This window comes from Lemur catta, unplaced genomic scaffold, assembly GCF_020740605.2.
Source record: "Lemur catta isolate mLemCat1 unplaced genomic scaffold, mLemCat1.pri scaffold_67_ctg1, whole genome shotgun sequence".
Taxonomy (NCBI): domain Eukaryota; kingdom Metazoa; phylum Chordata; class Mammalia; order Primates; family Lemuridae; genus Lemur; species Lemur catta.
In genome coordinates, this window is record NW_025423866.1 from 744,336 (window position 1) to 769,929 (window position 25,594).

A 25,594-nucleotide genomic window follows, 5' to 3' on the forward strand; every position below is an offset into this window, starting at 1 on the left:
ATGTTTCAGATCATCTTGGACATGCACGTGAGACAATTTGCTTTGATCCAGCTAACTTGATAGTGAATAAGTATAAATTTGAGACTTTTTGTCACTCTACTATCTCTCTTTTCCCTGATACTTTGTATTGTGTTCAGTCAGCATGTATCGAGCACCTACTGTGTGCCAAGGCACCATGCCAGATATGACAAAAGCGAATACAAATAAGATGTTGTCCCTGCGGTCTGGGATTTCACTGGATGGTAGAAAGGAGAAATAAATACAAAAAAAGCAAAAGTAAATTTTTATATATACTATTCTAGAAAAACTTTGAAAGATTGGAGGAAGGGTTTATTAATTCTAGAAAAAGAGGATTTAAATATGAGGGGTTATGTTTTATATTGTATCAGGGGCAATGTTGTATATACCAAAAAGTCTATTGAGATTTGTGAAAAATTAATGTTCAATTTATTAAAGTCACGAATTCAAAGATCCTAATTCTTCCTGAAGTGTTAAAGTCCTTAATATGATACAGCATTTTTATTCTATTTTGAGAAATTGTTCACTGTCACTTCTAGGGAGCCTGTTATTAATGCTAAATCTGGCCTCATTTATAATCTTTATGCCTTTAAACCTTAAACTGCATTTGCAAATTTAATATATTCCATTTCCTTCAAAAGCATTTTGATCTAGTAAACAAAACCTCCCTGAATACTCAGTAATTCTTATAAATGTAATAAATTGAATTTACAAATACAGTGAAATTTAAGTTCACATAAATGTTCCAAGTCAGGAAGATTTCATCTTAAAATCACAAGTCTAAATCAATTGCTCCATCTCTGATTTTAGAGTTACAAAGCTGAAGTTCTAGTAGACAATTTATTTTACACATAAGAAAGAAATTTATGAATATTTTTTAACATAAAAGTATTAATCGTATGGTCTTGATTTTCCTAAACATTTAGCATCTTCCTGAAGCTGAGAAGATGCTTACTCACTAAGAAAGACAGTTACATATGTCAAGGTAGAGTAGACCAAACTTATAATAAAACATTGGGCATTAACTTTAACAAAGCCTATATGTTATTTATTCTCTCAGTTAATTGTTAAATAAACTACATGTGGTTCTGATTCCTTAGTCCCCATCTATTCTGTTGTCATTCAAATGCCTCAAATTGATGAACTACTCTGTATATGATGTTATATAGATGTCTGGTTAGCTATACTGCAAATTCACAACTGCAATCAAGATTCTCATGCCCAACACAAAAAACAAGATACCAGCACCTTTTCCCAATAGTCCCTTTTTTTTTTTTTTTTTTTTTTGAGACAGAGTCTCACTCTGTCACCCTGGCTAGAGTACAGTGGTGTCATCATAGCTCACTGCAACCCCAAACTCCTGGGTTTAAGTGATCCTCCTGCCTCAGCCTTCTAAGTAGCTGGAACTACAGGCACAGGCCATGATACCCGGCTGATTTTTCCATTTTTAATAGAGACAAGGTCTTTCTCTTGCTCAGGCTGGTCTTGAACTTTTGAGCTCAGGAGATCCTGCCACCTTGGCCTCCCAGAGTGCTAGGATCACAGGCATGAGCCACCACGCCCAGCCCCCAGTAGTCTCTTAATGGGACATTTTCCTAGGTTTGCTAATGAGCAAGGCCGGAAGCCTAAATTTGAAGTCCTTCTGAGGATAATCCATTCAACATAGACATTCATTCTTTTTGTTTTCTAATGCTGCTGTAATAAATTACCACAAATTTAGTGGTAATAAATTACCACAAATTTAAAACAACATGCCTTACAGATCTGGAGGTCAGACGTGTTAAAACCAGAGTGTCAGGAGGGCTCTGTCCTTTCTGGAGGCTCCATGGGAGCCTTTGTTTCCCTGCCTTTCCCAGCCTTGGCAGGCTACCCACAGTCCTTGGCTCATGGCCCCTTTCTCATAGCGCCCTGCCTTCTGCTTCTGTCTTTGCATCTTTTACTCAGACTCTTCTGCCTCCCTTTCAATTATAAGGACCCTTGTGATTACACTGAGCTCACCTGGGTTGTCCAAGCCACTCTCCCCATCTCAAGGTCAGCTGATTAGCAACCTAAATTCCCCACTGCCGTGTAACATAGTTATTAATATTCACAGGTGCTGGGGATTAGGACACTGACATCTTTGGGGGCTGTCATTCTGCCTTCCAGTGTGGGCCCATGTAACCATGACAGACCCTGTGACCCTCCTATGCTGGCCACAGCTGGTTGGGTCAGGGCGGAACTAGAAATTGGTGGCACAGTCTGTAGTTGGAATGAGTCGGACATTGCTGAGTGCTCGGAGTGTAAAGTCATGTAAACCTGGCCTTGCTCAGCCATTTTGGGCCATATACACACTGTTTAGTAAACAGAGAAAGCAGGACATGGCAGATACAAAGAGAGGTAGAGGCAAGAGACAGAGCAGAGACAGAGGAAGCAGCTGCCTGCTGATGTCTGGGTCACGGGATAGAGCCCAGGGTCCTTTGTTTCCTGTCCACAGAGCTCCATGCACATATGTACCATATCCTTGGATGAAAACCCTTTTGCCTGGACCCTGAGTGGATTTTGGCTCCTCCTAAGTACATGTTCCCTGTCTCAGACTATTTATACATATGCAAAGGAATTAATCATTGATTACGGAATTGGGAAATAGAAAACAGTTAAAACTTGGGTTCGAATTGAGTTTCCCGCTCTGCAATTTTCTTTCCAATGTATCTTTCAGACCAGTGATAAGGGGGTAAAAGACTCATGAAGAAGAGCTTCCTTGCTGAAGACTGAGGTGTCTGATGCTCCCTGTCCCTCCCACTGGCAGTTAATACATTTTTGGTTCATTTTTGCAGCTTAGCAATTTAAAACAAAAAACAAAACATTTTATTCTCTTTAGCTCATCTCTTTTGAAAAAGAAAAATTAAGGTTTTTGGAGCCAAGGGATATTTGAAATTTCTAGTGTGTACAGTAGCTGGCCAGTTCCTGTGAATAAAACATGACAATTAAATCCCGACTAGAGGCCCTTTCCTTCCTCATCTTGCCCAGCGAGACAAGCTCATTCCTGAGCTGCCGCGCCCTACGTGACCTCGGAACATTCATCCCTGGAACCACTTTGGTTTTGCTTTTGGACCGGAGAGGTGAGTTGGATTTGGACACACAGACTGATGCTGCAGAGTGACAGGATTTAGGCCATTTCCCATCAGGAAATCACTGCCTCTGAGCTGAGGCTTAAAGTGAGAACTATTGATTTTTTAAATGATACTTTTTAATAAAGGGTTTTGTGGAGATATAATGTACAAATCGTACATTCACCTGTTTTAATTTAGTAATTTTTAGTATATTTATAGAGTTGCGTAACCATCACCACCATCTCATTTTAGACTATTTCCACCCCAGCCCCCCAAACTAAACTCATGTCCATTTACACTCACTTTTCCATTCCTACCCCCCGCCCTGGGCCACCCCTTGTCCACTCTCTGTCTCTATTCATTTGCCTTTTCTGGGCATTTCATATAAACGGAATCATAAAAGATAGGGAGATAGGGTCTTTTTTTGTCTTTTTCCTTTTTTACTTCACATAATGTCTTTGAGGTTTATCCATGTGGCAGCATGTATCAGTATTCCCTTTTTATTGAGAAATAGTACCCCATTGCACAGATATACCACATTTGGTTTATCCATTCACTAAAATTATGGATTTTTATTATTAGATCATGCCCAGAAAATGAATTTTGAGGAACGTGCCAGAGATAGTCAGATTTGGGGTATCCAGTATGGATGTATGTTTCCCTTTGTTATATTTGGGGATTCTCAGATAAGCATTCCTTCCCTGCAGTGGACTCAAGGTGGAGCTCAGCTTGAATCTTGTAGTTAGGGGTCCTGGGTACACTGACTCAGGACGATCTTTCGTAGCTCACCTCTCTGAGGCTGTGGTAGTGAAATCATCATTTAAAGGCAGGAAAATCCCGGAGCAATCAGAACAATGCTTACCCCTTGGCATTCATCTGAGGATGGCATCAGTAGAGGGTCTCTGCTGACAAGGCGACAGTTCCTTACACTCAGCAACAAAGCTTGAGAATGTCTAGCTCCTCACGCCCGGCAGGCTTCCTTTGGGTTTGGTGAATTAACAATTCTGCCTTTCTGCATTTCCAGGGTGCCTTGGTTATAAGAGGCCTGGAAATATTTGGGTTATGTAACTGGCTCTTATTTCCTCTGCTTCACATTCATTGAGCAGCTAATATGCGCCAGGCCATTTGCATACATTGTCTATGGCCTTGCAATGATCTTGTAGTGTAGCTGCTATTATATTTATTTTTCAAATGGGGAAATGGAACCTCACAGAGATTACGGGAAGAGGAGCCCACCTGTTCAGTCTGAAGGTGCTCCCAGGGTGATTTCGTGCGCCTCTGTTACTATACTCCATACCATTGCTTGCCTCACACCCTAGCTACATAAATAGTTGCTAGGATCAGATAGTCCTTAAAAGGTATTAAATAATTAATATTCCATTCTGTTATATTGAAAATAGGTGATAAATGGAAATATAAAATATTAAGAGACTACCCAGGATCTTCGATGCTGTGAAAATAGGGGAATAGATTCCGAGGCATAGAACTACCTTACCATTTGCTCTTATCGATAAACTACTTGGCTTCCTAACTTTGATTCCCACTTTTTTCTCTGCCCAAATATTTGTCACACGTTTTGCTTGCATGAATCCTTCTCACCTCCGTTTCTTAACATGAATATCAGGGTCTCCAAGAGGCTTCCTCTGACCACCCTCATTAAAGTAGGTTATTCCCTTTCTTAGAGCATCCATTCTTACCCTCCAAAGCCTTGATCACAATTTGTAATGATGTGTTTATTTATTGTCTTGTTCATTGTCTGTCTTGGCCTTGGCCAGTTGTACTCCAAGTTCCCTGAGGACAGGGAGCAAGTGTGTTTTGATCACCCATATAACCACTTGCTAGCGTAGTATTTAGTACTTAAATAATCTCAATGGATCATGAACCAAATCAGCAGTAAAACAAAGAGGTTGGGCTTTAAGCAGTGCCTTCTAAGCCCCCTCTCAAGTTCTTCAAATACCGAAAGGAATCTCCACTTTGTGGAAGTTAAGATAACACATCTTACAGACCAGCAGGTTGTTGGGTACAAAGGGATTGAGGTGTACCCTGCCCACTTCATCCCTGCAGCTGAGACTAACTGAGTTGGAAGCTCTCTAACCTATCACTGCATGAGGCCTGTAAAGCTATGGCCTCTATGGAGAGAAGTTAGCATATCCTGGGTCTTTCTCCCGAGGACCCCAGAGTCAACAACTCTAAAAGGTCCAAAGAAGGAACATTTTAAACTGTAAAAGAAACAACCCACTGTTCAACCACTCTTTTTGTTTTCTTTTTCCTTTTTATTTCAGAGTATTATGGAGGTACTAACGCTTTAGTGACATAAATTGCCCAAGCGTGCCCATCCCCCAAACAGCATGCACCGCACCCGTTAGGTGTGAGTTTACCCATCCCCTGCGCCCCCTCCCACCTGCCTGACACACTATGAATGTTACTTCCATATGTGCACAAAAGTTTTGATCGAAGAGTACTGATTTGATGGTGAGTACATGTTCAACCACTCTTTTTATTTTATTGTCATTTTTAAATCTTGTATTTATATCTTCCTCGGATGAAGTTCAGGAGCTTTTGTGGGGCAGAGGAAGAAATGGCTAGAATATATTTCCTTGGCTAGGAAGCATCTAGAAGACTAGATGAGCATTAAAGCACTAAAGTGCTGTAGCAATCTTAAATGCATTACCCTGAGTGAAGAAAGGCAGACTTCCAAATCAGTTTTCTTATCCTGCCGTCCTAATCTCTGAGAGAGGAAATGTTTTAAAGTGTTGTCATAGGTACTGATAAATTAATTCCAGTAAGTGAATAATGCAATCACTTTTCCCTGAAACTCTGGAGATGGATGTTTCTATACTATTAAGAGAAATACTAGTTAGGTTACGTACAGTAAAATTGTCCAACAAATTTTTTTCTAAAATACACACCACATCTGAATTTCCTACTTGAAACATTTTACTGACCATATACACCAAGGCACACAGCTTCAAGATACTATCCAAAATCTCCGGTGTGGCTGGCAGAGTCCTGAGTGATCTGATGTCTGTTTACATCTTGAGTGTCATCTCTTGACTCAATCTGTCTTGAATTCCAGGCTTCCAGCCTGTCTGGAGTACTTTTTGGGCTTATTTTCTCTCAACTATGCACCTTTCCTCACATTTTCCCTCAGCTCGATGCATTCCCAACCTTTTTATCTGGTTAACTAATACTTGCATCTGAGTTTAGAAGTCACTTGCATCCAAGACATCTCTTGACACTGGTCTCCCCAGCTCCTTGCACAAAACAGACACTCATACATGTTTATGGGTTAAGGCAAAATGGGAGTGTTGACTATGCCAAATGCTTCAGGACACAAGCAAGTTGAGGACTGAAAAATGTCCCTTCGCTGAAAAAGAGTAGTGGTAAAGACTAAGGGAAATGTTAAGGAAGGAAGTAGAAAGGAGAGACTCCATTGAGATTAATTATAATTAATGAAGACATTTTAGTAGCTCCAAGCTAGGAAGACATTTCTGTCATTTGAGAAACCTTATGCTTTGAGTTTAAAATTGGAATTTTCCCTTTGTTTCCAAATGGAAAAATAAAATATATTTTCAAAAGTATAGATACAGCATGGGGCAGGGGGTGGGGAAGGGAGTGAGAGTGCACAAGCAACAGAGATCTCTCTGCAAGGTAGGGAGAACTAATCATGCCCCATCTGCAGAGGGAAGCCAAGCCAGGCTCCCTACCAGAGATGTGGGGCTTCTCACCTACCAGGGAGAGTCAACTGGAAACAGCTGCAGTGGATACCAGATGATGTGGCCAACACAGACCAGCACGTGTATGGTGGCAGGAGAAAGCAGACCAACCTGGGCCAGCCGACTTCTTGGCCCAAGTCTCTATCTGCAATATCTCCAATGTCACTGCCACGCAGGAGCTCAGTGCCACCAGAAAAGGCTGGTTCTGGACTAGGAATGGGTGGACATGATAGAAAAATTACTAGATAGGGAGGGAAGAGGAAAAAGAGTGTGAGCACCCTCTCAAGACAACTCTGCAAAACACAGCTCCAAAGCACAGGAGAAAAACATCAAGAAGAAAGAAAAAATCAACCCAATAAATGGCAAAATGAATTCACCTTCAAAAAATGCAAATAATAACACAAACTTCAAATAATTTAATAATTCTATTTAGTATCTACAAAGAAACTTGAAATATATAATTCACTGAGATAGAAAAAATTATAAGCTAAATGAATTCTAGGTGGATACAAATTAAGAGAAAACAATTTGGAAGATGGGACTAAAGGAATTTAAGAAGAGTGTGCAGCAGAGAGAAACAATATTTTTAAATGTGTTAGAGAAGTTAAAAGAGATACAGGAAAGATGGAGAGACTCCAATTTAAGAGGCATCCCATAAGGAGAAACTAAAGGAAATTGTAGAGAAGCCAGATAACAATAGCTTGAAGAAACAATGTTGAGAATTTTCTAGGATTGAAAAAAGACATACTCTCTGTTTAAACATGTGTGACAAGTGCCAGGCCAGATGAGTATCAATAAATTTGCACCTACAAAGGTCAAAGTGAATCTCTAGTTAGGAAAACACAAAATATCAAAACGTCCTGAAAGAAAGGACACATCACCTACAATAAAATTAGTTACCCCAAAGCAGGCTTTATTTCAGCAGCAATATATGTTAGAAAATAGTAGTGTCTTCAAATTGTGGAAGGGAAAAAGTGAATCGACCATTCTACCAAGTTGAAGTATCATTCATATGGGAGGGGAGAGAGAGAATTTCAGACGTATGAAAACTACACCAGTTTACTACCCCAAAACCTTACTGAACAGTCTGCTAAGGGCACATGTCAGCAAGGAAAATAGATGCCAAGTGAAGGATTGTGATATAAGAAATCACAGACAGCAAAGAAGTTCATGAAATAAATCAACTCTAGATTGTAAACAATGGCAACTACAATTTTTGTGTTTACACAGGGAACTAAAATTTTAGATAACAACATGGGTGAGAGAAATTCAGGGAATAATTCAAACATGCTAAGAGGCTTGCCCTATTCCCTTCATTCATTCAATTCAACAAATGTTCATGCACTCCAGGAACTATTGTAGGCTTTGGGAGTGATGGACAAACAGAAAATACCCCATCCTTGTGGAATTTACATTCTAATGGGAGAGATGAAAAGTGAACAAACAATGATGTAAAATAATACCAGGAAATATGATATTTAAGTAGAGTCAAACCAGAATGCTATCGAGAGTGGAAGTGGGTGCTACCATGCCTGGAAAACCTCCATAAATTGATACAGTACCCAGATGAACTCTGGTTGCCCTCCATATACATAGTAGGTGAGCTTTTAAGTGTTAAGAAGAAAAGAAGACAAAAGATAGTGATAAAGAATATGTTTAGCACAATGAGATACCACTTAACTCTGGTGAGAATGGCCTTTATCAAAAAATCCCAAAACAACACATGTTGGCGTGGATGCGAAGAGACAGGAACACTCATACACTGCTGGTGGGAATGCAAACTAGTGCAACCCCTGTGGAAAGCATTATGGAGATACCTTAAACAGATTCAAGTAGACCTACCATTCGATCCAGCATTCCCATTATTGGGCATATACTCAGAAGAACAAAAGTCATTCTACAACAAAGACACCTGTACCCGAATGTTTATAGCAGCACAATTCACAATCACAAAGATGTGGAAACAACCCAAGTGCCCATCAATCCATGAATGGATTAGTAAACTGTGGTATATGTATACAATGGAGTATTACTCAGCTATAAGAAATAACGGTGATATGACATCTCTTTGGTTCTCCTGGAGAGAGCTGGAACCCACTATATTAAGTGATGTATCCAAAGAATGGAAAAACAAGCATCACATGTACTCACCAGAAAATTGGTTTCCCTGATCATCACCTACCTGCACATCGGGGAAGGATACCAATTGCATATCAGACTGAGACGGGGGGGTGGGGGGAGGGGATGGGTGTATGCCTACATGATGAGTGCGTTGCGCACCGTCTGGGGAATGGTCATGCTTGAAGGTGCTGACTCGGGGAGGTGGGGGGTGGGGGGAGGGGATGGAGGTATGACTACATGGTGAGTGCCAGGCACAGTCTGGAGAATGGACATGCTTGAGGCTCTGACTCAGGGGGATGGGCGGGACACGGACAGTGTATATAACCTGAGCTTTTGTACCCCCATGAAGAGCTGAAATTAAAAAAATAAAAGAATATGTTTAGGCTTTGTTACAAGAATATGAAAGTAAATATAAATTAAAATTTTAGGGCTATTCATTAAAAGAACAAAAATAAAACAGAAGGAATTAAAAAAAAATAACCTTATCAATCCAATTAAAGGCCAGAAAGTTAAGGAAAAGCAAAGCAAAACAAAGTATGGTAAAAAGAGAAGTGATTGTGGGTGGTGGACGGAAGAATTTGGGGGGAAGAAAGGAATTGTTACTCACAAGCTCTGAAAATCCTGTGCAATCATTCCTCGAGTTACGCTAGCTTGTCATTGTCATCGCCACTTCCCAGACAATTAGCGAACTCAGACTTTTCGAGGTTGCATTTTTTTTTAAATTTTTGGTTCCCATAAAACACATCTTAGTTATATAATCAAAAGCAATAGAAAGAGGTTTAATGTTTTAAAATAGTGTGAGAAAGGGGGCATTTACCCCTTCTCCTCTCAGAAATCATTCCCAAGCAACAAGGAACAAAAATGCATCATCTTTGATTCATCTTTGATTAAAATGAGAGGTATCGAAAACCCAAACCACAAAATATATAGAAGATCTTCCAAATGTGGGGGTTGGGGGAAAGCAGAGAAAGGATACTCGGATTCTCATGGAGACACGTCTCAGAAAAAGCCGGCAGAGTCTCCTTCTCCGAGGTGAAGCCATACCCTTAGGTGACATCTCAAACTCCTATGTTTGCAATAATGGACCTGGTACACCAATTGGTATTAGAAACTTCCCTGAATGTGGTTTATTATATTTTTAAGGCCAAAAGGATTGCCTACATGAGAAATCAGACAGACAAGTCATATTTGCAGGAAGATGTGTATCCATAAGACTAGGGTAAGGGAAGAGAGGCTGAATCAGAGTAGTCAAGGCCAGATGTGCTCACCACCCTGCTTCATAATGAAACATTTAATAGCTGCATACACAGCCCTACTCTCTCCCCAACACACACAACTTCATATAGCTGGTGAACATAATGCTGCTACCAAACCAACAAAGATTATTCAAGAAAGAATACTATCGGCCAACTTACTGAAAAATAGCAATGTGAAAATACTAAACATGATGTTAGCAAACATCAGAAAGATCATGAAGCAGAGGGCATTATCCTGGAAGACTAGGATGATCATTTGTGTTTGGCCTTGAATATGATAACATACATGCATTTGAAAATATACATGTGTTGGGAAAAATTATATGACTTCCTGTGAATGCTAAAAAATCATTTAAGTATCTTTTGAAGAAAAGGTCTGTATAATATGGATACGTCCTTAAATGATCAAATACCTCAAGATAAAGTTGACCTGGGGCATAATGGGGAAGCATTAGAAGTGATCCCATTAAAAATCAGGACCAAGACCAGGATGTCTACTTTCACCATTGGTATTTATCACTGTTCTGGTGATGAGAAAACAAAAAAAGGTATACAATTGAAAGGGAAAGGGTAAAGTAATTTTTATTTGCTATTTATTAGACTATCTACTCAGAAAATTGAAAATAATCAACCAAACAACTGTTGGAGACAATAATAGGAGTTGTAAGTTGACTAGGCCAAAAATTAATATACAGAAATCAAGAACTTTCATGTATACAAACAATATCCAGTGGAAAGATTAGAAAAGTACCCCCATTGAACACAGCAACCAAAAAAGATAAATAACACAGAATAAATTTCATAAGAAATATAAAGATCTATATGAAAATAATTGAGATAGAAAGGAACTGACAATGTCAGTACTCCCTAAACAAATGTATACATTTAATGCAATCCAAATAAAAATACCAACGGAACGTTTTTTCTTTTCTTTTCTGTTTTTTTTTTTTTTTTTTTTTTTTTGAGGAGAGTGAGAACTAAAGAAGCTGACTTCAAAGTTCCTACATAAAAATAAATAAGAACAGTCAGAAAAATTGGAGGGAAAAAGACTAGTTGAAAAAGGAACTGGCCCAACCATGTATTAAACATATTAGGAAGTGACAACAAGTAGCAAAATATTGGAAATGTCTAAATAATGAAATAATATTTGGACTTTACAAGAGAAAGAGTAAAGGGCACTTTACTGATATAGAAGATGTACAACATTTTGTTAAGGGGAATAGAATCCATGGAAAAGCTTGTATCTTTGTCATTTTTGTATGGAAAAAAAAATCAAGAAGCAAAACAGTAGGTATAGTGAGCTCCCATATAGATAAAAATGGGGGCAATGTGAGTGTTGAATTTCCAGAAATTAACAAAACTAGACCATCTCTGGAGGCATTCACCAGTCACTGGTATCAGTTGCTTCTGCAGAAGAGAAAGTGGGAAAATTTGACATGGGAAGAGAGAATTTTTCACTATTACTTCCTTTGATTCTTTTGGATTTTGTACAATGTGAAACATAAGTCAATATAGAAATATGTTCCAGTTGACTTTTGGGAATTTATCTCATTTTAAATATCAAATATGACATCTGTCTGGTCAATTCTGTTGAACCAAGGAGACAATATGCTTAAGCACATTACCGTAGCAACCCTATCAGATGTCCTCCCCAAGGAAGACCAGGACATTCTCACCCTAGACCACTGTGCAGAGCTATTTAGGAAGGGTGGCAAGCCAACCATGTTTATCTAAAAATGAAAAAAAAAAATCAGGGTGGTCTGTAGGCCGCTGGTCATATTTGTTCCTATGGTGGTCTGATTATTTTAGTAACATTTGGCTTTGTATTTCACAATAGGCCCATATGGTACTACTTATGCAAAACTTCCTTTCACCTCAATTTTGGAGTTGCTCCACATCACCCTCATTGACTACATAAATCTTTCTGATTTACAGCTATACTCCTATCATACATTCTAAGGTTTTCTAGAGATTAACATCACTTTCTAATCCATGCAATGGACCATAGGACCAATTTACACTTTACAGGTTAATCAACAGCAAGAATTATTATTTGTTTGTTTTAGGCTTGTGGAGTCAGAACCCATCAATATACTTACACCATGTCCCAGCAAGCGATATGGTTATGGGCTCAATCTAAATATGGCCCCACAGCAATTATTTTATGTCCACATATTTTGCTTTATAAGTGATGTCTGTAATTTGTCAGCATATTCATAAATTAGCAAGCTCATATTTTCCAAGTAAGGAGTGAGAATCAAAAATTTGAATATTTAGCTTACAGAATTCCAGGATAGAGCTAGAAATAGACTCCATCCACAGAGTGCCTTCCAGCACATGGAAAATCAGACGTGTGGTGCCTATGGTAACACAAATTGTATATTCTTTGGTTCTTCAAATAAAACAAAAATTAAAATATATCTATATATACACACACACACACAAACACGCACACATCATGGCAAAAACAAAAACAGAAAGCAAGAAACTCCAGATGTAAATATTTGGATAACTCTCAAACCATTTTTGCTAAAGTTTCAAACATAAAATGTAAAGTTTCCAGCTTTGATTAGACACCCCATTCATAATTTGGTATCCAGGACCTCCTTCCCATAAATGAGCAATTCCATCTTGTTAAATAGCTATGGTCTTGTTAGAGGAAGAAGGTCCTGGCAGCAGAATGTGACAGATGAAGGTGGTAGCTCGAGACTTTATGTGTGCCTAGTTGATTAAACATGCTCTTTCCCTTCAGGAATGAGTCAGGGGTGGGATTCAGGCCACCAGTACTTCATCAGAAAGAAGTAGCATTGCCCAAAGAGCAGAGCAAGGCGGGTCACCACTAGGGAGGTGAGGAGGAGCTGAAATTCTCTGTGGCAGCAGAGACGCCCGGGGGGGAGGAGGGGAGGCTCAGAAGCACTGTGTACAGCAAGAGAAAGACCGTGACATGAAGCATTGGAAGGTCCCACTTTTATGTCATGCAGTGGGCAGACATGGCCTGAGGACTGCTATTCATGTCTTCTGATGTTCCCTCTTCTTTCCATTATTTAATTTTGTTTTAAATTTGACACATAATAATTGTATATATTCATGGAGTACACAGATGTCACAGCACATCTGATGTATAGTGATCAGGATTAGGATAGGATAATTAACATATCCATCATCTCAAACATTTAGCATTTCCTTGTGTTGGGAATTCAGTGGCCTCCTTCTAGCTATTTGAAACTATATAATATATTATTGTTAATTTCCTATTCTTTTAAAGGAGTGTTTTCTAAGGTTACTTTGCCCTCTATTCCTCTATTCTCCCTCTCTGTTAGAATTGTCATATATGTTCATGGATTTAGTTGCTATCTTTTTGCTCCTATACCAGTTTCTCTAGAACTAGCTTCTCACTCAAATTCCAGTTCCATGTCTTCAAATGAGGGAAAAGATTTTCATATTGTTTCACTATCACTGCAGACCCAACATCTATGAAGACCCACATTAGTACAATATCTTCTGATACCAGATCCTCACTCACATTGGGTTCCCCATGTCTTGCACTAACATGTCTTTTTCGTCACCGTATTCTGCAAATATTTCACATATTTGTCTCCTCCTTTCAGATCCAATGCTATTACCTAGTCTGGCCCTAATGTTCAGCTTACATCCTTGCAAGAGAGCCCCTGGGCTGGCCTATCTGGATCTGATTCTGCTCCGTCCAATCACCTTCCATTTTGGGGCTAGGGTAACCCTTGATCGGATCTGTCAATGGTTTTCTATTTCCTACACAATCAAGTGGAACTTCTCAGCTTCTCTTTCAAGGCCCTCCATATTCGTTACTCTCTCTGTCTACTCCTTCCTCCCATTTCCACCCCGGCCCCTGACCCCTAACACACACAGAAAGGTGGCTATTATGGTGCTGTGCCCAGACATCTTCTTTAGGCCTGATGCACCCATTGCATTGCACCCTGAGCCCCGCTGAAAATAAGGGCTGGATCCCTCACCGGGAGTTGTCCTTAGTGAAGGGAAATCCATGCCCCCTCCTGAGATGGCCTGTGGGCAGTGACTGACTGATGTGGGTTACAAAGGCTGACCCCGTTGCTTCAATGTGGGACAACTCTAAAATGCCATCCAGGTCCAGAACTCCCCATAAGATCAGACAAGACCTCAGTTGTGACCAGATTGTTTTTCCTGCTGCACAATTCTGTTTTCCTCACACCCTTATGGGTCTCTGTTCTGCAATATTCCCCCATAAACCTGCTGACAACCCTTTCTCAGAGTTTGGGAAACCAGTCTAAGACAGGCAGGTCCAGGAGCAGCCCGAGGAAGGACACTCCAACCAGATGTGGAGATGGCTCACTCGCTGGCCAGCCCCTGGCAGGCTGTCGCAGTATATGTTAAAACTTCACCCGGGGCTAAACTAGGATGGGATGATGGTGGGGAGGACTCACTGACTGGTGCAATATCTTTGGTGTTTTAAAATTATGAGGGACAGAGTGAGCATAAGGACTTTGGGATTGGATACCTATTTCCAAGTGGCACTGGTTTGTTGAAGAGATAATAAAAGACTCAGGGTAATTAATCAATCATCAATTCAGGTGGAGCGTGAAAGCCACAGATAGGGTCTCTTTGGCAGCATTTAGTCAGGCCCTAGTCTCCTGCAGTCAGAGAAGGACTCAGTTATAAAAGGGGTGCTGTTTCAGAGAAAGTTGGATTCTCATCTCCAGCAAGTCTCCTGTGCCAAGGTTAGAACCCTAATAGGGAAGGAGTAGAAGCCCTGAAATTGGGAGGGAATACCCAAGTAGTTGCACTTGAGACTCCAAAATCCCAAATTTCCTTGAACCCACTTAGGACTGTTGTTAAGCTCTCCCTCTACTGCGGCTGTGTGGGGTGGGCTAAGGAAGGAGAGGGGGTGTACGGTGAAGTTGCAGCAGGAGCCAGGAGAAGCAGCAGGAGAATGTGTCCTGGGTCTGCAGGATCAAGGAAGGGGAGCAGGACACTCAGTTGGATAAGGGAAACTTATCACCGTGGGAGCACTCTCCTGTGATTATCACTGTGGCACATCCCCCAGGGATGGTGGTAATAAGCTGCTAGGATGATTCTTGGAGGGCCACAAATGCTATGATCTACACTCAATGAAACAGAAATGCAAAACTTTCGTGACGCATGGTAGATAAAAGGATCCAAAGGCTCAGAGAAGTGGGCATGCTAAAGTGCATTTGCTATGTAAAGCTAAACAAAACAAAAACAAAAAAACCCCACTAGCCAACTATGTTCTAGTAAAGTCTCTGTTTCCCAAAGCAATGACGCCTGTGCTCCTGAGAAGGGCAGCAGCATTAGTGAGCAGCTCAGCAGTGCTGCCATCTGTTGGCCAGGGACAACTGTAGGAAGAGATGCTGTTATAAAACTAGGCTCCCTGATGGACACGAGAGTAGCAAGATCTCAAAATAATATAAGCCAGGTAGCGATGCTCAGCTCTCAGAAGTAATGTGAGCACAGGTGTTGCAAAACGTGATAGGACTGTAATGGCTTCCAGTGAAAGGACTGTTGGAGATGTGAACAGAACATGGTGTTCCTGGAGACAAGATAGACACGGGGTCAACAAGGGTATTGCTTAATTTACACAGTCAAAAGAAACCAATAACGGATAATCAGAAGCAGAGGGCAGCAGGTCAATAAAAAGCACAATCTCTTGCCTAGTTTCCAGATCAGACTTGGATTCCACTGGCTGAAGGAGTGGGTGATTCCTACAACCTTGCAATAACAGGGCAAATCTATTAATTTATTATGTTCCCACTCCTTAATCAGGGAACTTAGGACCACTTATTCAGATCAATATGCTTTGGAGAAAAGAATACTCAAGACTTTTGAGAATTACTGAACACCAGGTCTGAACTGACACTAATAACCTGGTGCCCCAGTGAACCACCATGGCTCCCTGCTAATTTGGGGACCCACAGGGCTGCTAGAGTCCTAGCTAAAGTCTGGCTCTCAGTGGGCTCACCGGTCCATGGACCATCCTGGTGATTCTTCCCCCGATTTCTGATTTCCAAATACATGATTGGAAGGGACAGTCTTGGCAGTTTGAAGAACCCTCATATTGACTCTTGGAGTTGTTAAGTAAGAAATACTGCAGTAGTGAGGAACATGTGGAAGGTTCCAAAGCTGCTCCTCACCACAGCAAAATGAGTAAATCAGAAAAACAATGCTGAACTACAGAAGGAATGGAGGAAATTAACAAAACTCTCAAAGACTTTAATATTGTTGTAGCCCCTGTCATATTTTGCTGGCTCTGACAAAAATCAAATGGAACATGGCAGGAGATACTGTAGCTACAGTATTCAATGTGTTCTTTTTGTTAGAGCAGATTAAAACAACCTCCAGAACTTGATCTGGAAAATGTGAGGGTTTTTGCCGTACCTATAGGAAGGAGAACTAGATGCACTCTGCATTCCCATGGGATGAACAAGTTTATGTTTACGGTCTTGCCCCAGCCTAGGTCAGTTCTTACACCTGAGGGACCTGGATTTTATGGACATTCTGTAAAACACTACCCTGATTCACCATATGATTATCAGATGAGACCAGATGAGAGATATGGGGTATGTTGGAGGTCTTGGCAATTGCACACTCTATACACCTTAGCAAGTGGCTGATAAAACTTATAAAGATTCAGGGGTATTCTGATTCTGGGCAAGATGGAGTAGACACATTTTCTCTATTCCTCCCACTAAAATCTCTAGGCATTGTATATATACATATATAAAACAAACATAAGAAGATCCTAAAAGGTGGAGAAAAGGATGCAGACCAGGTAGGAAACTCAGGATTCAAGGAACAATACGGCAGTAAGTTTCCTGGTTTTGTTTGTTTTGCCCCATATTCTAGACTGAATACTGGAGAAGCCAGAAACACAAATGAATACAAAGGACAACAATAAAAACTGCATGGTTTCCTGTATTTGGCTTTTGGTCAAGTGGATAGGCTGCCTGCTGTGCATGAGGCCTAGTGGCTGTGGAACTGGGCAGAGAGGGAAGCAAGGTTGGAGATTAAGTAGGATTCAGAAGATAACATGATAATCAATAAGTTTTAATTGCATTATTTATGATTTGGTCTTACTGCCATCTCCTATGCAGACATTAATAATCAGTGGTGCTAGATTAATCATTAGGTAAGCTTTCTAGGAATACATACGTTCTATGTTGTTTGAGCAATAGCAAAAATTCACTTTCCTCAACTTTATAAATTAAAAGTTAGTCAGCCAACTTCAAAAATAAGCGAATTAGAATCCCAAAGTGGACTATTCTGTCCCATTTACTAATTGAGATGAATTATTTATTAGTAAGTTGAATTTAATTCGTTTGAAGTCCACACAGTGAATCAACCATATGCAATGTTCTTAAGGTTTTTATTTTTTATTGATAATTGAGTTACTTGAATGGCAGATAAGTCAATTAGTAGAAAAATGGAGACATTGTGAAACTAACAAGTACTTAAATTAAGAAATGTTGAAACCCGTGAGAAGTCAATGAGGAAAGGAACAAAACTGAGGACACATTCTGGCTTGTTGAAGAGACGGGTGCGGTGTGCACCGGCTGCTAAACGGAAGAGGAGCGTAACAGTGCAGACGTCTATTTGCAGGAATTTCCCAAGGCTTCCTTGTTCAGTGTTCCTTATTCAGAGAGCACAGCGAGAATATTCTGTCTTCAGGCGGCGGGAGATCTGGAAGAGCCCTGGAGGCTCCCAAGGACCAGGCTTGAGAGCCCCACCCACCACCTCTGCTCCTTGGATGCCTGATTCTGACTCTCATTGCAGATGCCGGCACCCAAAGGAGACGGGGTGACAGCTGGCTAGGGCTTGAACTCACTGTGTCAGACAAAAGCGCTCTGAACGCACGGGGCTCCTTCACTGTTCATTGCAACAAGTTCAGAATTCCACTTTCATGGCACGTAACACCGGAATCACATATAACCCTAAAGTACCTTTATTTGTTCTATAATTTAATAGTATACCTATAAAATAATTACATTATACTTACAGCTTTTCTTCATTTATAAAGAGAACAAAAAAACCAATTAAATACAATTTGAGCCATCAGAAGGTAAACTTTGTCCACACAACAGCCTCCAGAGGGAGCCTCACACTGCAGCATACCATATTGCTCTCATTGCTACACCCACGGCTGGGTTTAACAGAGAGTGTGCTCATGTTTGCATTCTGCAAATTCTCAGCTTCGTCTTCCCCCTATCTGGGTGGGTTCTGTGTTAGTAACATGATAGGGGCTGGCTTTGCAGTTGGGGCAGACACTCCCCTCCACTCCCCTCCTACTGCACCCCCTTAGCCTCCAGTCTGATCACGTGTCACGTGATCACACTGCCTCCCTCGCAGTGCTCCTGCTGCGCATTCTGCCACGGAGTCTGACTTGGGGTTTTCCGCTAAATGCAAAAATCAATTCTGCCCTTGGACACCCTCTCTACTTTTTCTCTCCATTCCTAGGTTCCAGCCCTTCAAGATTTCTTATTTCTGCCTCCTTGTTTCAGGCTGTGTTTACCCATTTACGAGGCCAAGCGCTTTCCAACAGCACAGGCTGCTCGGGTCTCATGGTGTTACAGAAGGGACAGGAAAGAGCCTTGCAGTGCAGAGACCTGAAATAGATCCACCAACACACCCATGCCCAATCGTGCTCTCTGGGTGAGTGTCTCTAGATCTACTGCCACTGCCTAGTGTCAGGAAGCTTCAGTCCCCAGAGACGCTGGGAGAGGGTCTCTCTCACATACTAGGGAACCGCTCCCTTGGCAGGAGCTCCCTTGGCTAGGGAGACACCAGGGAAAAGTTTGCAAAGCATGCTGACTCCCAGCAGGGGCATCTCGGTCACATTAGTCAGATTCCATACACACTACTCACAGGGAAGCCTTCCTAGGACATTTTAGCAAAGGGACCCAAAGAAAGTATCATTTTGCTGGAAAATAAACTATCTCTACTTTTTTATATCAAGAGTCCACAACACGGAAACTTCAACAATCCCTTATTAAAGTGAAAGGGACCTTGGTACAGTCTATACTTTGAAAAGGAAGAGAGTTGTTTTCTGCAGGACAGTTCAACTAGATTGCTATTCTACATATTATAGTCCACCCTTCCTCCTATACCACAAAGTGACCTGACTCCTTATATTAAATATCTCTTTCTTTTAACAGGATTTTTTTTTTTTTTGCTTAGTGTCATGGCAGTGAAAATAGCAGGCCTTCTCACCCCGCATGGGCAGGCTTTTGAGTTTTGGGTTAAAACGACTCCCCTCCCGACACCCATCTGTCCCAATCCGATTTCTACATTGTGCTGCAATGCTTTAGTAGCTTCCGTGACGTAATATTCAAAGTCAAATCCGATTCCTCCCATCTCCCTGCCCAATCTAAAATAGGTGCATGGCAGTGAACTGCTGACCAGGCATTATTTCTGAGTTAAAAACATCTCTGGGTAGATCATCACCTGCTGTTCTCCTTACTCAGAATTGTGCTGCAAAGCCAGAGGCAAAACATGTGAAACAATATATGGATAGGTCTATAATACTTTTTTTTTTAAACAACTCTTTACAATATAGGTCAATTATAAAACCAGCGTTAATACATAGACTTTTGTGCGTGATAATATTCTAACTGCAGCGGTAATAGCATGCACACCAGAGTTCGTCTTCAGTCCACAAAGGGGTTGGAGGGGACAGTGAGGAAGAAGGGGTGATGGTGGCTCAGGGTGGGGGAGGGTGTGGCCTGCTGTGAGCAAGGTCCCCAGGGAAGGCCACTTCGGGATCCAAGTGGCTCAAGTTGTCTTCTTGGTATCAGGTTTGCGAAGAGACCCCCTGTCCATGGACATCTTCATGTGACTTGTCCACAGCCGCGTGACAGTGGAGGCCCAGGGCAGCCTCCGGATCACAGAGGGAGCGCGCCCAGCCCAGCCAGAGGTCCAGGGACCCGCAGGAGAGGTCTGGGGACAGCTCAGCAGAGTGACGCATCCTTCGCCCTCCGCTGCCCGCGGGAGGGGGCGGGCCGGAGTGTCGGGGGAGGCCAGGGAACTACTCGCTTTTCCACACGGTGGAAACATCACTGCCGGACTGGCAGCGCATCACCTGCAAGGTCACTCCGACGGCTAGGTGGCAGGTGGCGGTGGTTTTCCAGCCTTTTCCTTCGGGCCTGATCCACAACCCGGTTCCGGAGGCTCTGGTGGGGCTGTGGTCGGTCAGGGACACATCGGCAAAGCTCCACTTGCGGTGGGTCCACGTGCTGGACAAGGACACCGTCAGCCCCAAGAGACGTGCTTGCCGCTGCGGGGGTGGGGACACCAGGCAGCGCGTGAGTGGGCTCGGAGGACAGGGACGGGGACGGGGACGGGGACGGGGGCGGCGCGACCCGCGGCGGGGGCGCGTGCAGAGCGGCCTGCGCCCTCGGGGACGCTCACTGCTTGGCCGAGTCGCTCGGGTTCAAGGACACGCACCTGCGCTGCTTCACCTTCTGGAGTTTTCTGAGTCGGAAGGGCGGGTCCAGGCCGGGGCACTCAGCTCCGCGAGGACGGAGGTGACGCGCTGGGGCCGGCAGAAGGCGCAGGACGGGAAGGACTCCTCCTCCTCCTCCTCCTCCTCCACGTGCCGCGGGATGTTAGGAGTCGCCCTGGCCCGGCAGAGGGGGGGAGGATGGCAGCTGCCCCAGCCCTGCTCGCCACCGCCTGCCGCAGTGGCTGCGTCCTGCACCAGTCACTCTTGAGGTACTTGCTCTCGGTGACCACCAGGGCCTCCTGGCTGGAGGCCAGCACCTCCTGATCCGGTGCTGCCATCGCTCCGAGTTGTCGCTGCTGCCGTCCTTGGAAGGCGAGGGGATGGCGCCCGCCGGCCGGTTCTCCCGGGCTCCCGCCACCCTCGCCAGCACGGCCACCAGGAACAAGGACAGGAGAAGCCTCCGAACATCCTGCAACGAGAAGAATAGTCAGAGGGGTTGGTTGGGATGGACGATGGAGTGCGCGATCCGCGGTTTTCCTTTTAGTGCTGTAGAGTTGTTTTATTTCGAGAAGAGACAGGCGGGGCGGGGCTGACTACTGGTTGCCCAGCGGCAGGTGGAGGCGAGAAGTGACTAAATAGTACATTTGTGTACTGCTGTTGATGGCACCCAGATAATGCCCCAAGACAAGGAGAGGGACAAAATGGTCAGCAAGTAATTTATAATACAGTTAGGAAACACACACATGTTGAACAATCACAGAATTGCAAAGCAAATGCTGTCAAGAGATAGCTCGAGCCAGTTTGCAGAAGTACCAATAATAGTTAATAACCAACATTTACTGTGTTTTAGTATGTTCTAGGTGATAGATATTTCATTTGATCCTAAAAACAGCCTGAAGTGGGAGGTGGTATTATTATCCTTACTCTATAATGAAGGAAACTGAGGCCCACAGAGGTTGAGTTATTTGCCCAAGGTCACACGACCACTGAGCAATGGCCCAGGATTTAAAGCCAGGCATCTACCTCCGGAGCCATCAAAATTAACCACTAGACATGGATATGATTAGAAAAATTAATAAGTAAAAAGTAGAAGGAAGGTGGGTGTGGTTCGCAAGTTTCTTAAAGATGAGTATTCAAGCTAGAAATGGACACAGACTAGGAAAATTGTTGCGTCTCTGCTTAGCATGACTTATAAGTAATATATAACATTTAGCACGGGACATCTGCACACAGATATTCAAATCATTCAAATGAGTCATAAATTAGATTCTCATAGTGAAAACCAATTCCTGGTAGTGAACAGAGACATTTTCCAGGTTGCATTAAAACTGATGCCAATGCAAAGCTTGCTTACAGGAATGTATTATATTTTCAGTCTTTGTGTTAGGACACTATCACACAAGTTCAACGGGGATGGGAATCGCAGAGCAATGAGTCTTACTCTGTCTGAAATGTGTCTTGTAGGAGGCAAACCGAAGTCTGACTAAAGGGAAAGATGGACTTCAAAGTTTAATTCCCACTTTCAATGTTTGTAGTTTCTTGAGTGGCCTCAAGGCACACTAGCAGTTACCCAGCAACAGAGATGACAACCGTCTCGTCTCACAGCTGTAGCTCCCGACACAGCTGTTGTCATCAGCATCGTCTTCATGTTTATTCACTCCCTCTCTGCGTATTTACCACTTACAGAACTGAATAAACTCCCATTCCTTTTACATACACCCCCTAAAGTGGACATGCAACAATAATCTCCCTATATGTCACTATATAGTTATAATAGTGAATATTAGTTATAATATTATATTAATCAGCCCAAAGTATAGAGAATGACTAAAATTTAATATTAAGCATGTTGAATTCCTCAAATTGTTAATAAATGTCATAAATTTATCCATGCTAATGTTAGTAGCACATATTTATTAGTTCTCAAAGCACATCAGACACTGATAGCTTCCCTTCTTGTATGAACCTATTTAATTATCAGAGTTCTATGAAGTAGGTACTACTGTTTTCTGCATTTTATGGATGAGGACTGGTTATGCGATCTTGGCAATGAGAGATTGCCAAGATCATATAACCAGTAGTATGTAAAATACTTAAATCCAGGCATCCTGGCTGTGAAATCTGAGCTGCGGGTGAGCACCGCTGCCTCTTGGCTAAAAACAGCAGCAATGGCCTAGGTTCGTACAGTCGTGGTCCTGCCAGCAACAACGTCTGAATCGCCTGCGGTGCTTTAGAATGCAGACTCCAGGGTCCACCCCAAAGCATTCTGAATCAGTAGGTTGGGTGAGATCTGAGATCCGTATTTTTAAGAATTGTCTCAGGTAACTTTGATGAACACCAGTGACCCCAAATGACAGTGAGGGTTCAAAGCAAAAGCATTGGGTCTGCCTGGAGAGGGAACAGGAAGAGCATAGAAAGTGACAACTAAGCGGGTCCCTTAAAATCCTAATGGGATTCCTTAGGATGATGACACTGGCGAAAGCACGGGAGTTAGGTCACAGAGATGACAACGGGCAGTTGAGAGCAGAGAGCGGGGACAAAAAGAAAGTTTTTTTTCTCTCTCTCTTTTTTTTTTTTTAAAACAGTTTGTCCAACACAATTATTGCACTTTTAAGGCCTAGTTTTTAGAAGGCTCTTCTCATTCCTCCTTAGTTCCACACACGAGGTGTCATATGAAAATGGCCACGCTTCCAGCTGGCTCGTGGCAAGTGTCGAGTATTGGACACGCTCAGCTTACACAGCTTATTATATTTGCGGAATGACTTGTGATCTCAGTAGCCTCTTAAAAAGAAAGTATTTTGGTTCCATTTTAATGATTTCCAAAATTATTAACATCCTGGGTAAACACAACCAAGAGTTTGCGAGTCCCAGCCAGGAAAGATTGACAGAGTCAGCCGGGTCCTCAAATCCTGGTTCCAGGAACAGCTTCCCACGCGGGGTGGACGGGCTCAGAAATGCGTGCGGCCACTCAGCAGGTCCGCCTCGTCGTCGGAGAGAACGTGCTCAGACTCATTTGGGACCAAAGCTCCTATAGTCAACAGTAGTAGATGCGGCGGTTTAACAACATGCGTCCTTTGAACGCTTTCAAACTTTTCAAAGCATCACCTTTAAAAGTTGTGTCTCCCAGGAACCTAAGAAGAAAAGCAAACCTCCAATTTTCAGGAAAGGGAAGAGAGGCTGCTGAAATCTAGATGACTGGGACCACCTCAGGCTCTTCTATCCTTTCCTGTGTCTCCTTTCTTTCCTCCTTCACACCCAGCAGCAGTAACGTGGCATCTCAGTGTCCAAACAGGCAAACAGGCCAGAGGCGTTCTGCCCTGGTGTCTATGAGGCTGCAGCCTCTTTTCTTCAGGGCGTTAAAGCAATGAAGCCAAGCTCCTCCTCTGCCGGCCCTTGGTGGCGTAGGGTTCCTGGGGGAGAGAACAAACGTGCATGCCTCTGTCTCCAGTTCACCAACTGTCCCTGTGTGCATACGTCACCGGGCCCCTCCAGGACCTGAATTTAGTACTTTACCATCCTGCTCTGTCCTGAATCACTTTGCTACTCAGAAAAATGGTTGGCGTACAATTAACTTCTCAAGAATGTTGTGACAACTGCCAGGAACGACAGCATGAGAATACTTCATTTTACTCTCACATCTTGTAGTTGGCTTCTAGCAGAAGAAACTCATAAATAAATGCTGTTGGTTTTATGAACCATCCTTCTGGCCTGGCGATGTTGTCACTTGGCAAGGGGTGTCAGGACTGTGAATGCTGATGGCCTGAGCAGACTGGGTTGGCCAAAGCTGGTAGTGCAGAGAGAGAGGCGGTGGAAGTGTTTTTCTCTTAAGTGAACGCCCTTGGGCCTGGCCATGGTAGATACCAGAACAGGGGCTGCAGAGGCCAAAGCAGTCGAGTATCTAGGCAGCTAAAGCATCCCAGGGCCCTTCTATCAGCCCTTCTTAGAAGTGTCAAGACCTGAAGAGGGTTCTGCCAACAGGAGCTTGAGCAATACAGTTTCCTGATTTCTAGGAAAGGCTACAGCAGTGCTGAGTCATCCTTCCTGACAGGTGAACGCAAGTGACAAAAGGCCAAGGGTACAGCTAAGCTGATGAGCTCCCTCCCAGGGTGACCTTACTGAGTTGTAGAAGTCAGGTCAAGGCAGTACGGGGCTATGCAGGAATGGGGATCGGGATGGGGCTGAGACATTTTCTGTGACCTAAGAATTCCTGGGCATCCTTGGAAGGTTGAAGGGAGGCTCCCAGGGCTGAATATTGATAGGCACACCTGGCATAAACTTGCTGTCACCACCAAAGTGAAGAAAGACTCAAACAGAAACCTCCAAAGCAAAATCCCCAACAATGTTAAACTTCAGAGATTATTTTTACGAGTTCTAATACTGCCACAGCCTCCGCTACTAAAGATACTGCATTGATGATTTGGGTTCTTAGACTGGGACAGTAATGGTCTATCTGCCCAAATAACTCTCTAGAAAAAGATCCGGATGTTCCCTGGCCCCAGCATCACCCTTGTAGCCTAAGATGGCTTGTCTGCTGAAACCACTTACCTCTAGAAACCGTAAACTGAGGCAAACCATGGCCCACAGATCAAACCCAACCTGAGGTCTGTTTTTGTAAATAAAGCTGTATTGGAACATAGCCACACCCCTTCATTTATGTTTTGTCCAAGGCTGCCTTGTCTCAAAAGCAGAGTGGGTGAGTAGTGGAGACAGTGACCTAACACCTGCAGTCTAAAATATGGACTTTCTGTCCATTTACAGAAAACCAGTGCCAAGTCCTGCTCCAGACTTTTTCTATCTGATTTAGTCATCACCTTCCCTTTACTGCTGGGCTCTTTTGCCAGAACAGGAGCTTTCAATTTTAACATGTATAACTATGAAATATTTCAAATGTAGAGCAAGACAGAGAATATAACACACCCTATGTACTCA

General features: G+C 42.7%; 1 pseudogene; it reads right to left on the bottom strand.

Moving 5' to 3' along the window:
• Window positions 1-20,627: 20,627 nt before the first annotated feature.
• On the bottom strand, window positions 20,628-21,152 carry LOC123630015 (annotated as a pseudogene).
• Window positions 21,153-25,594: the final 4,442 nt, after the last annotated feature.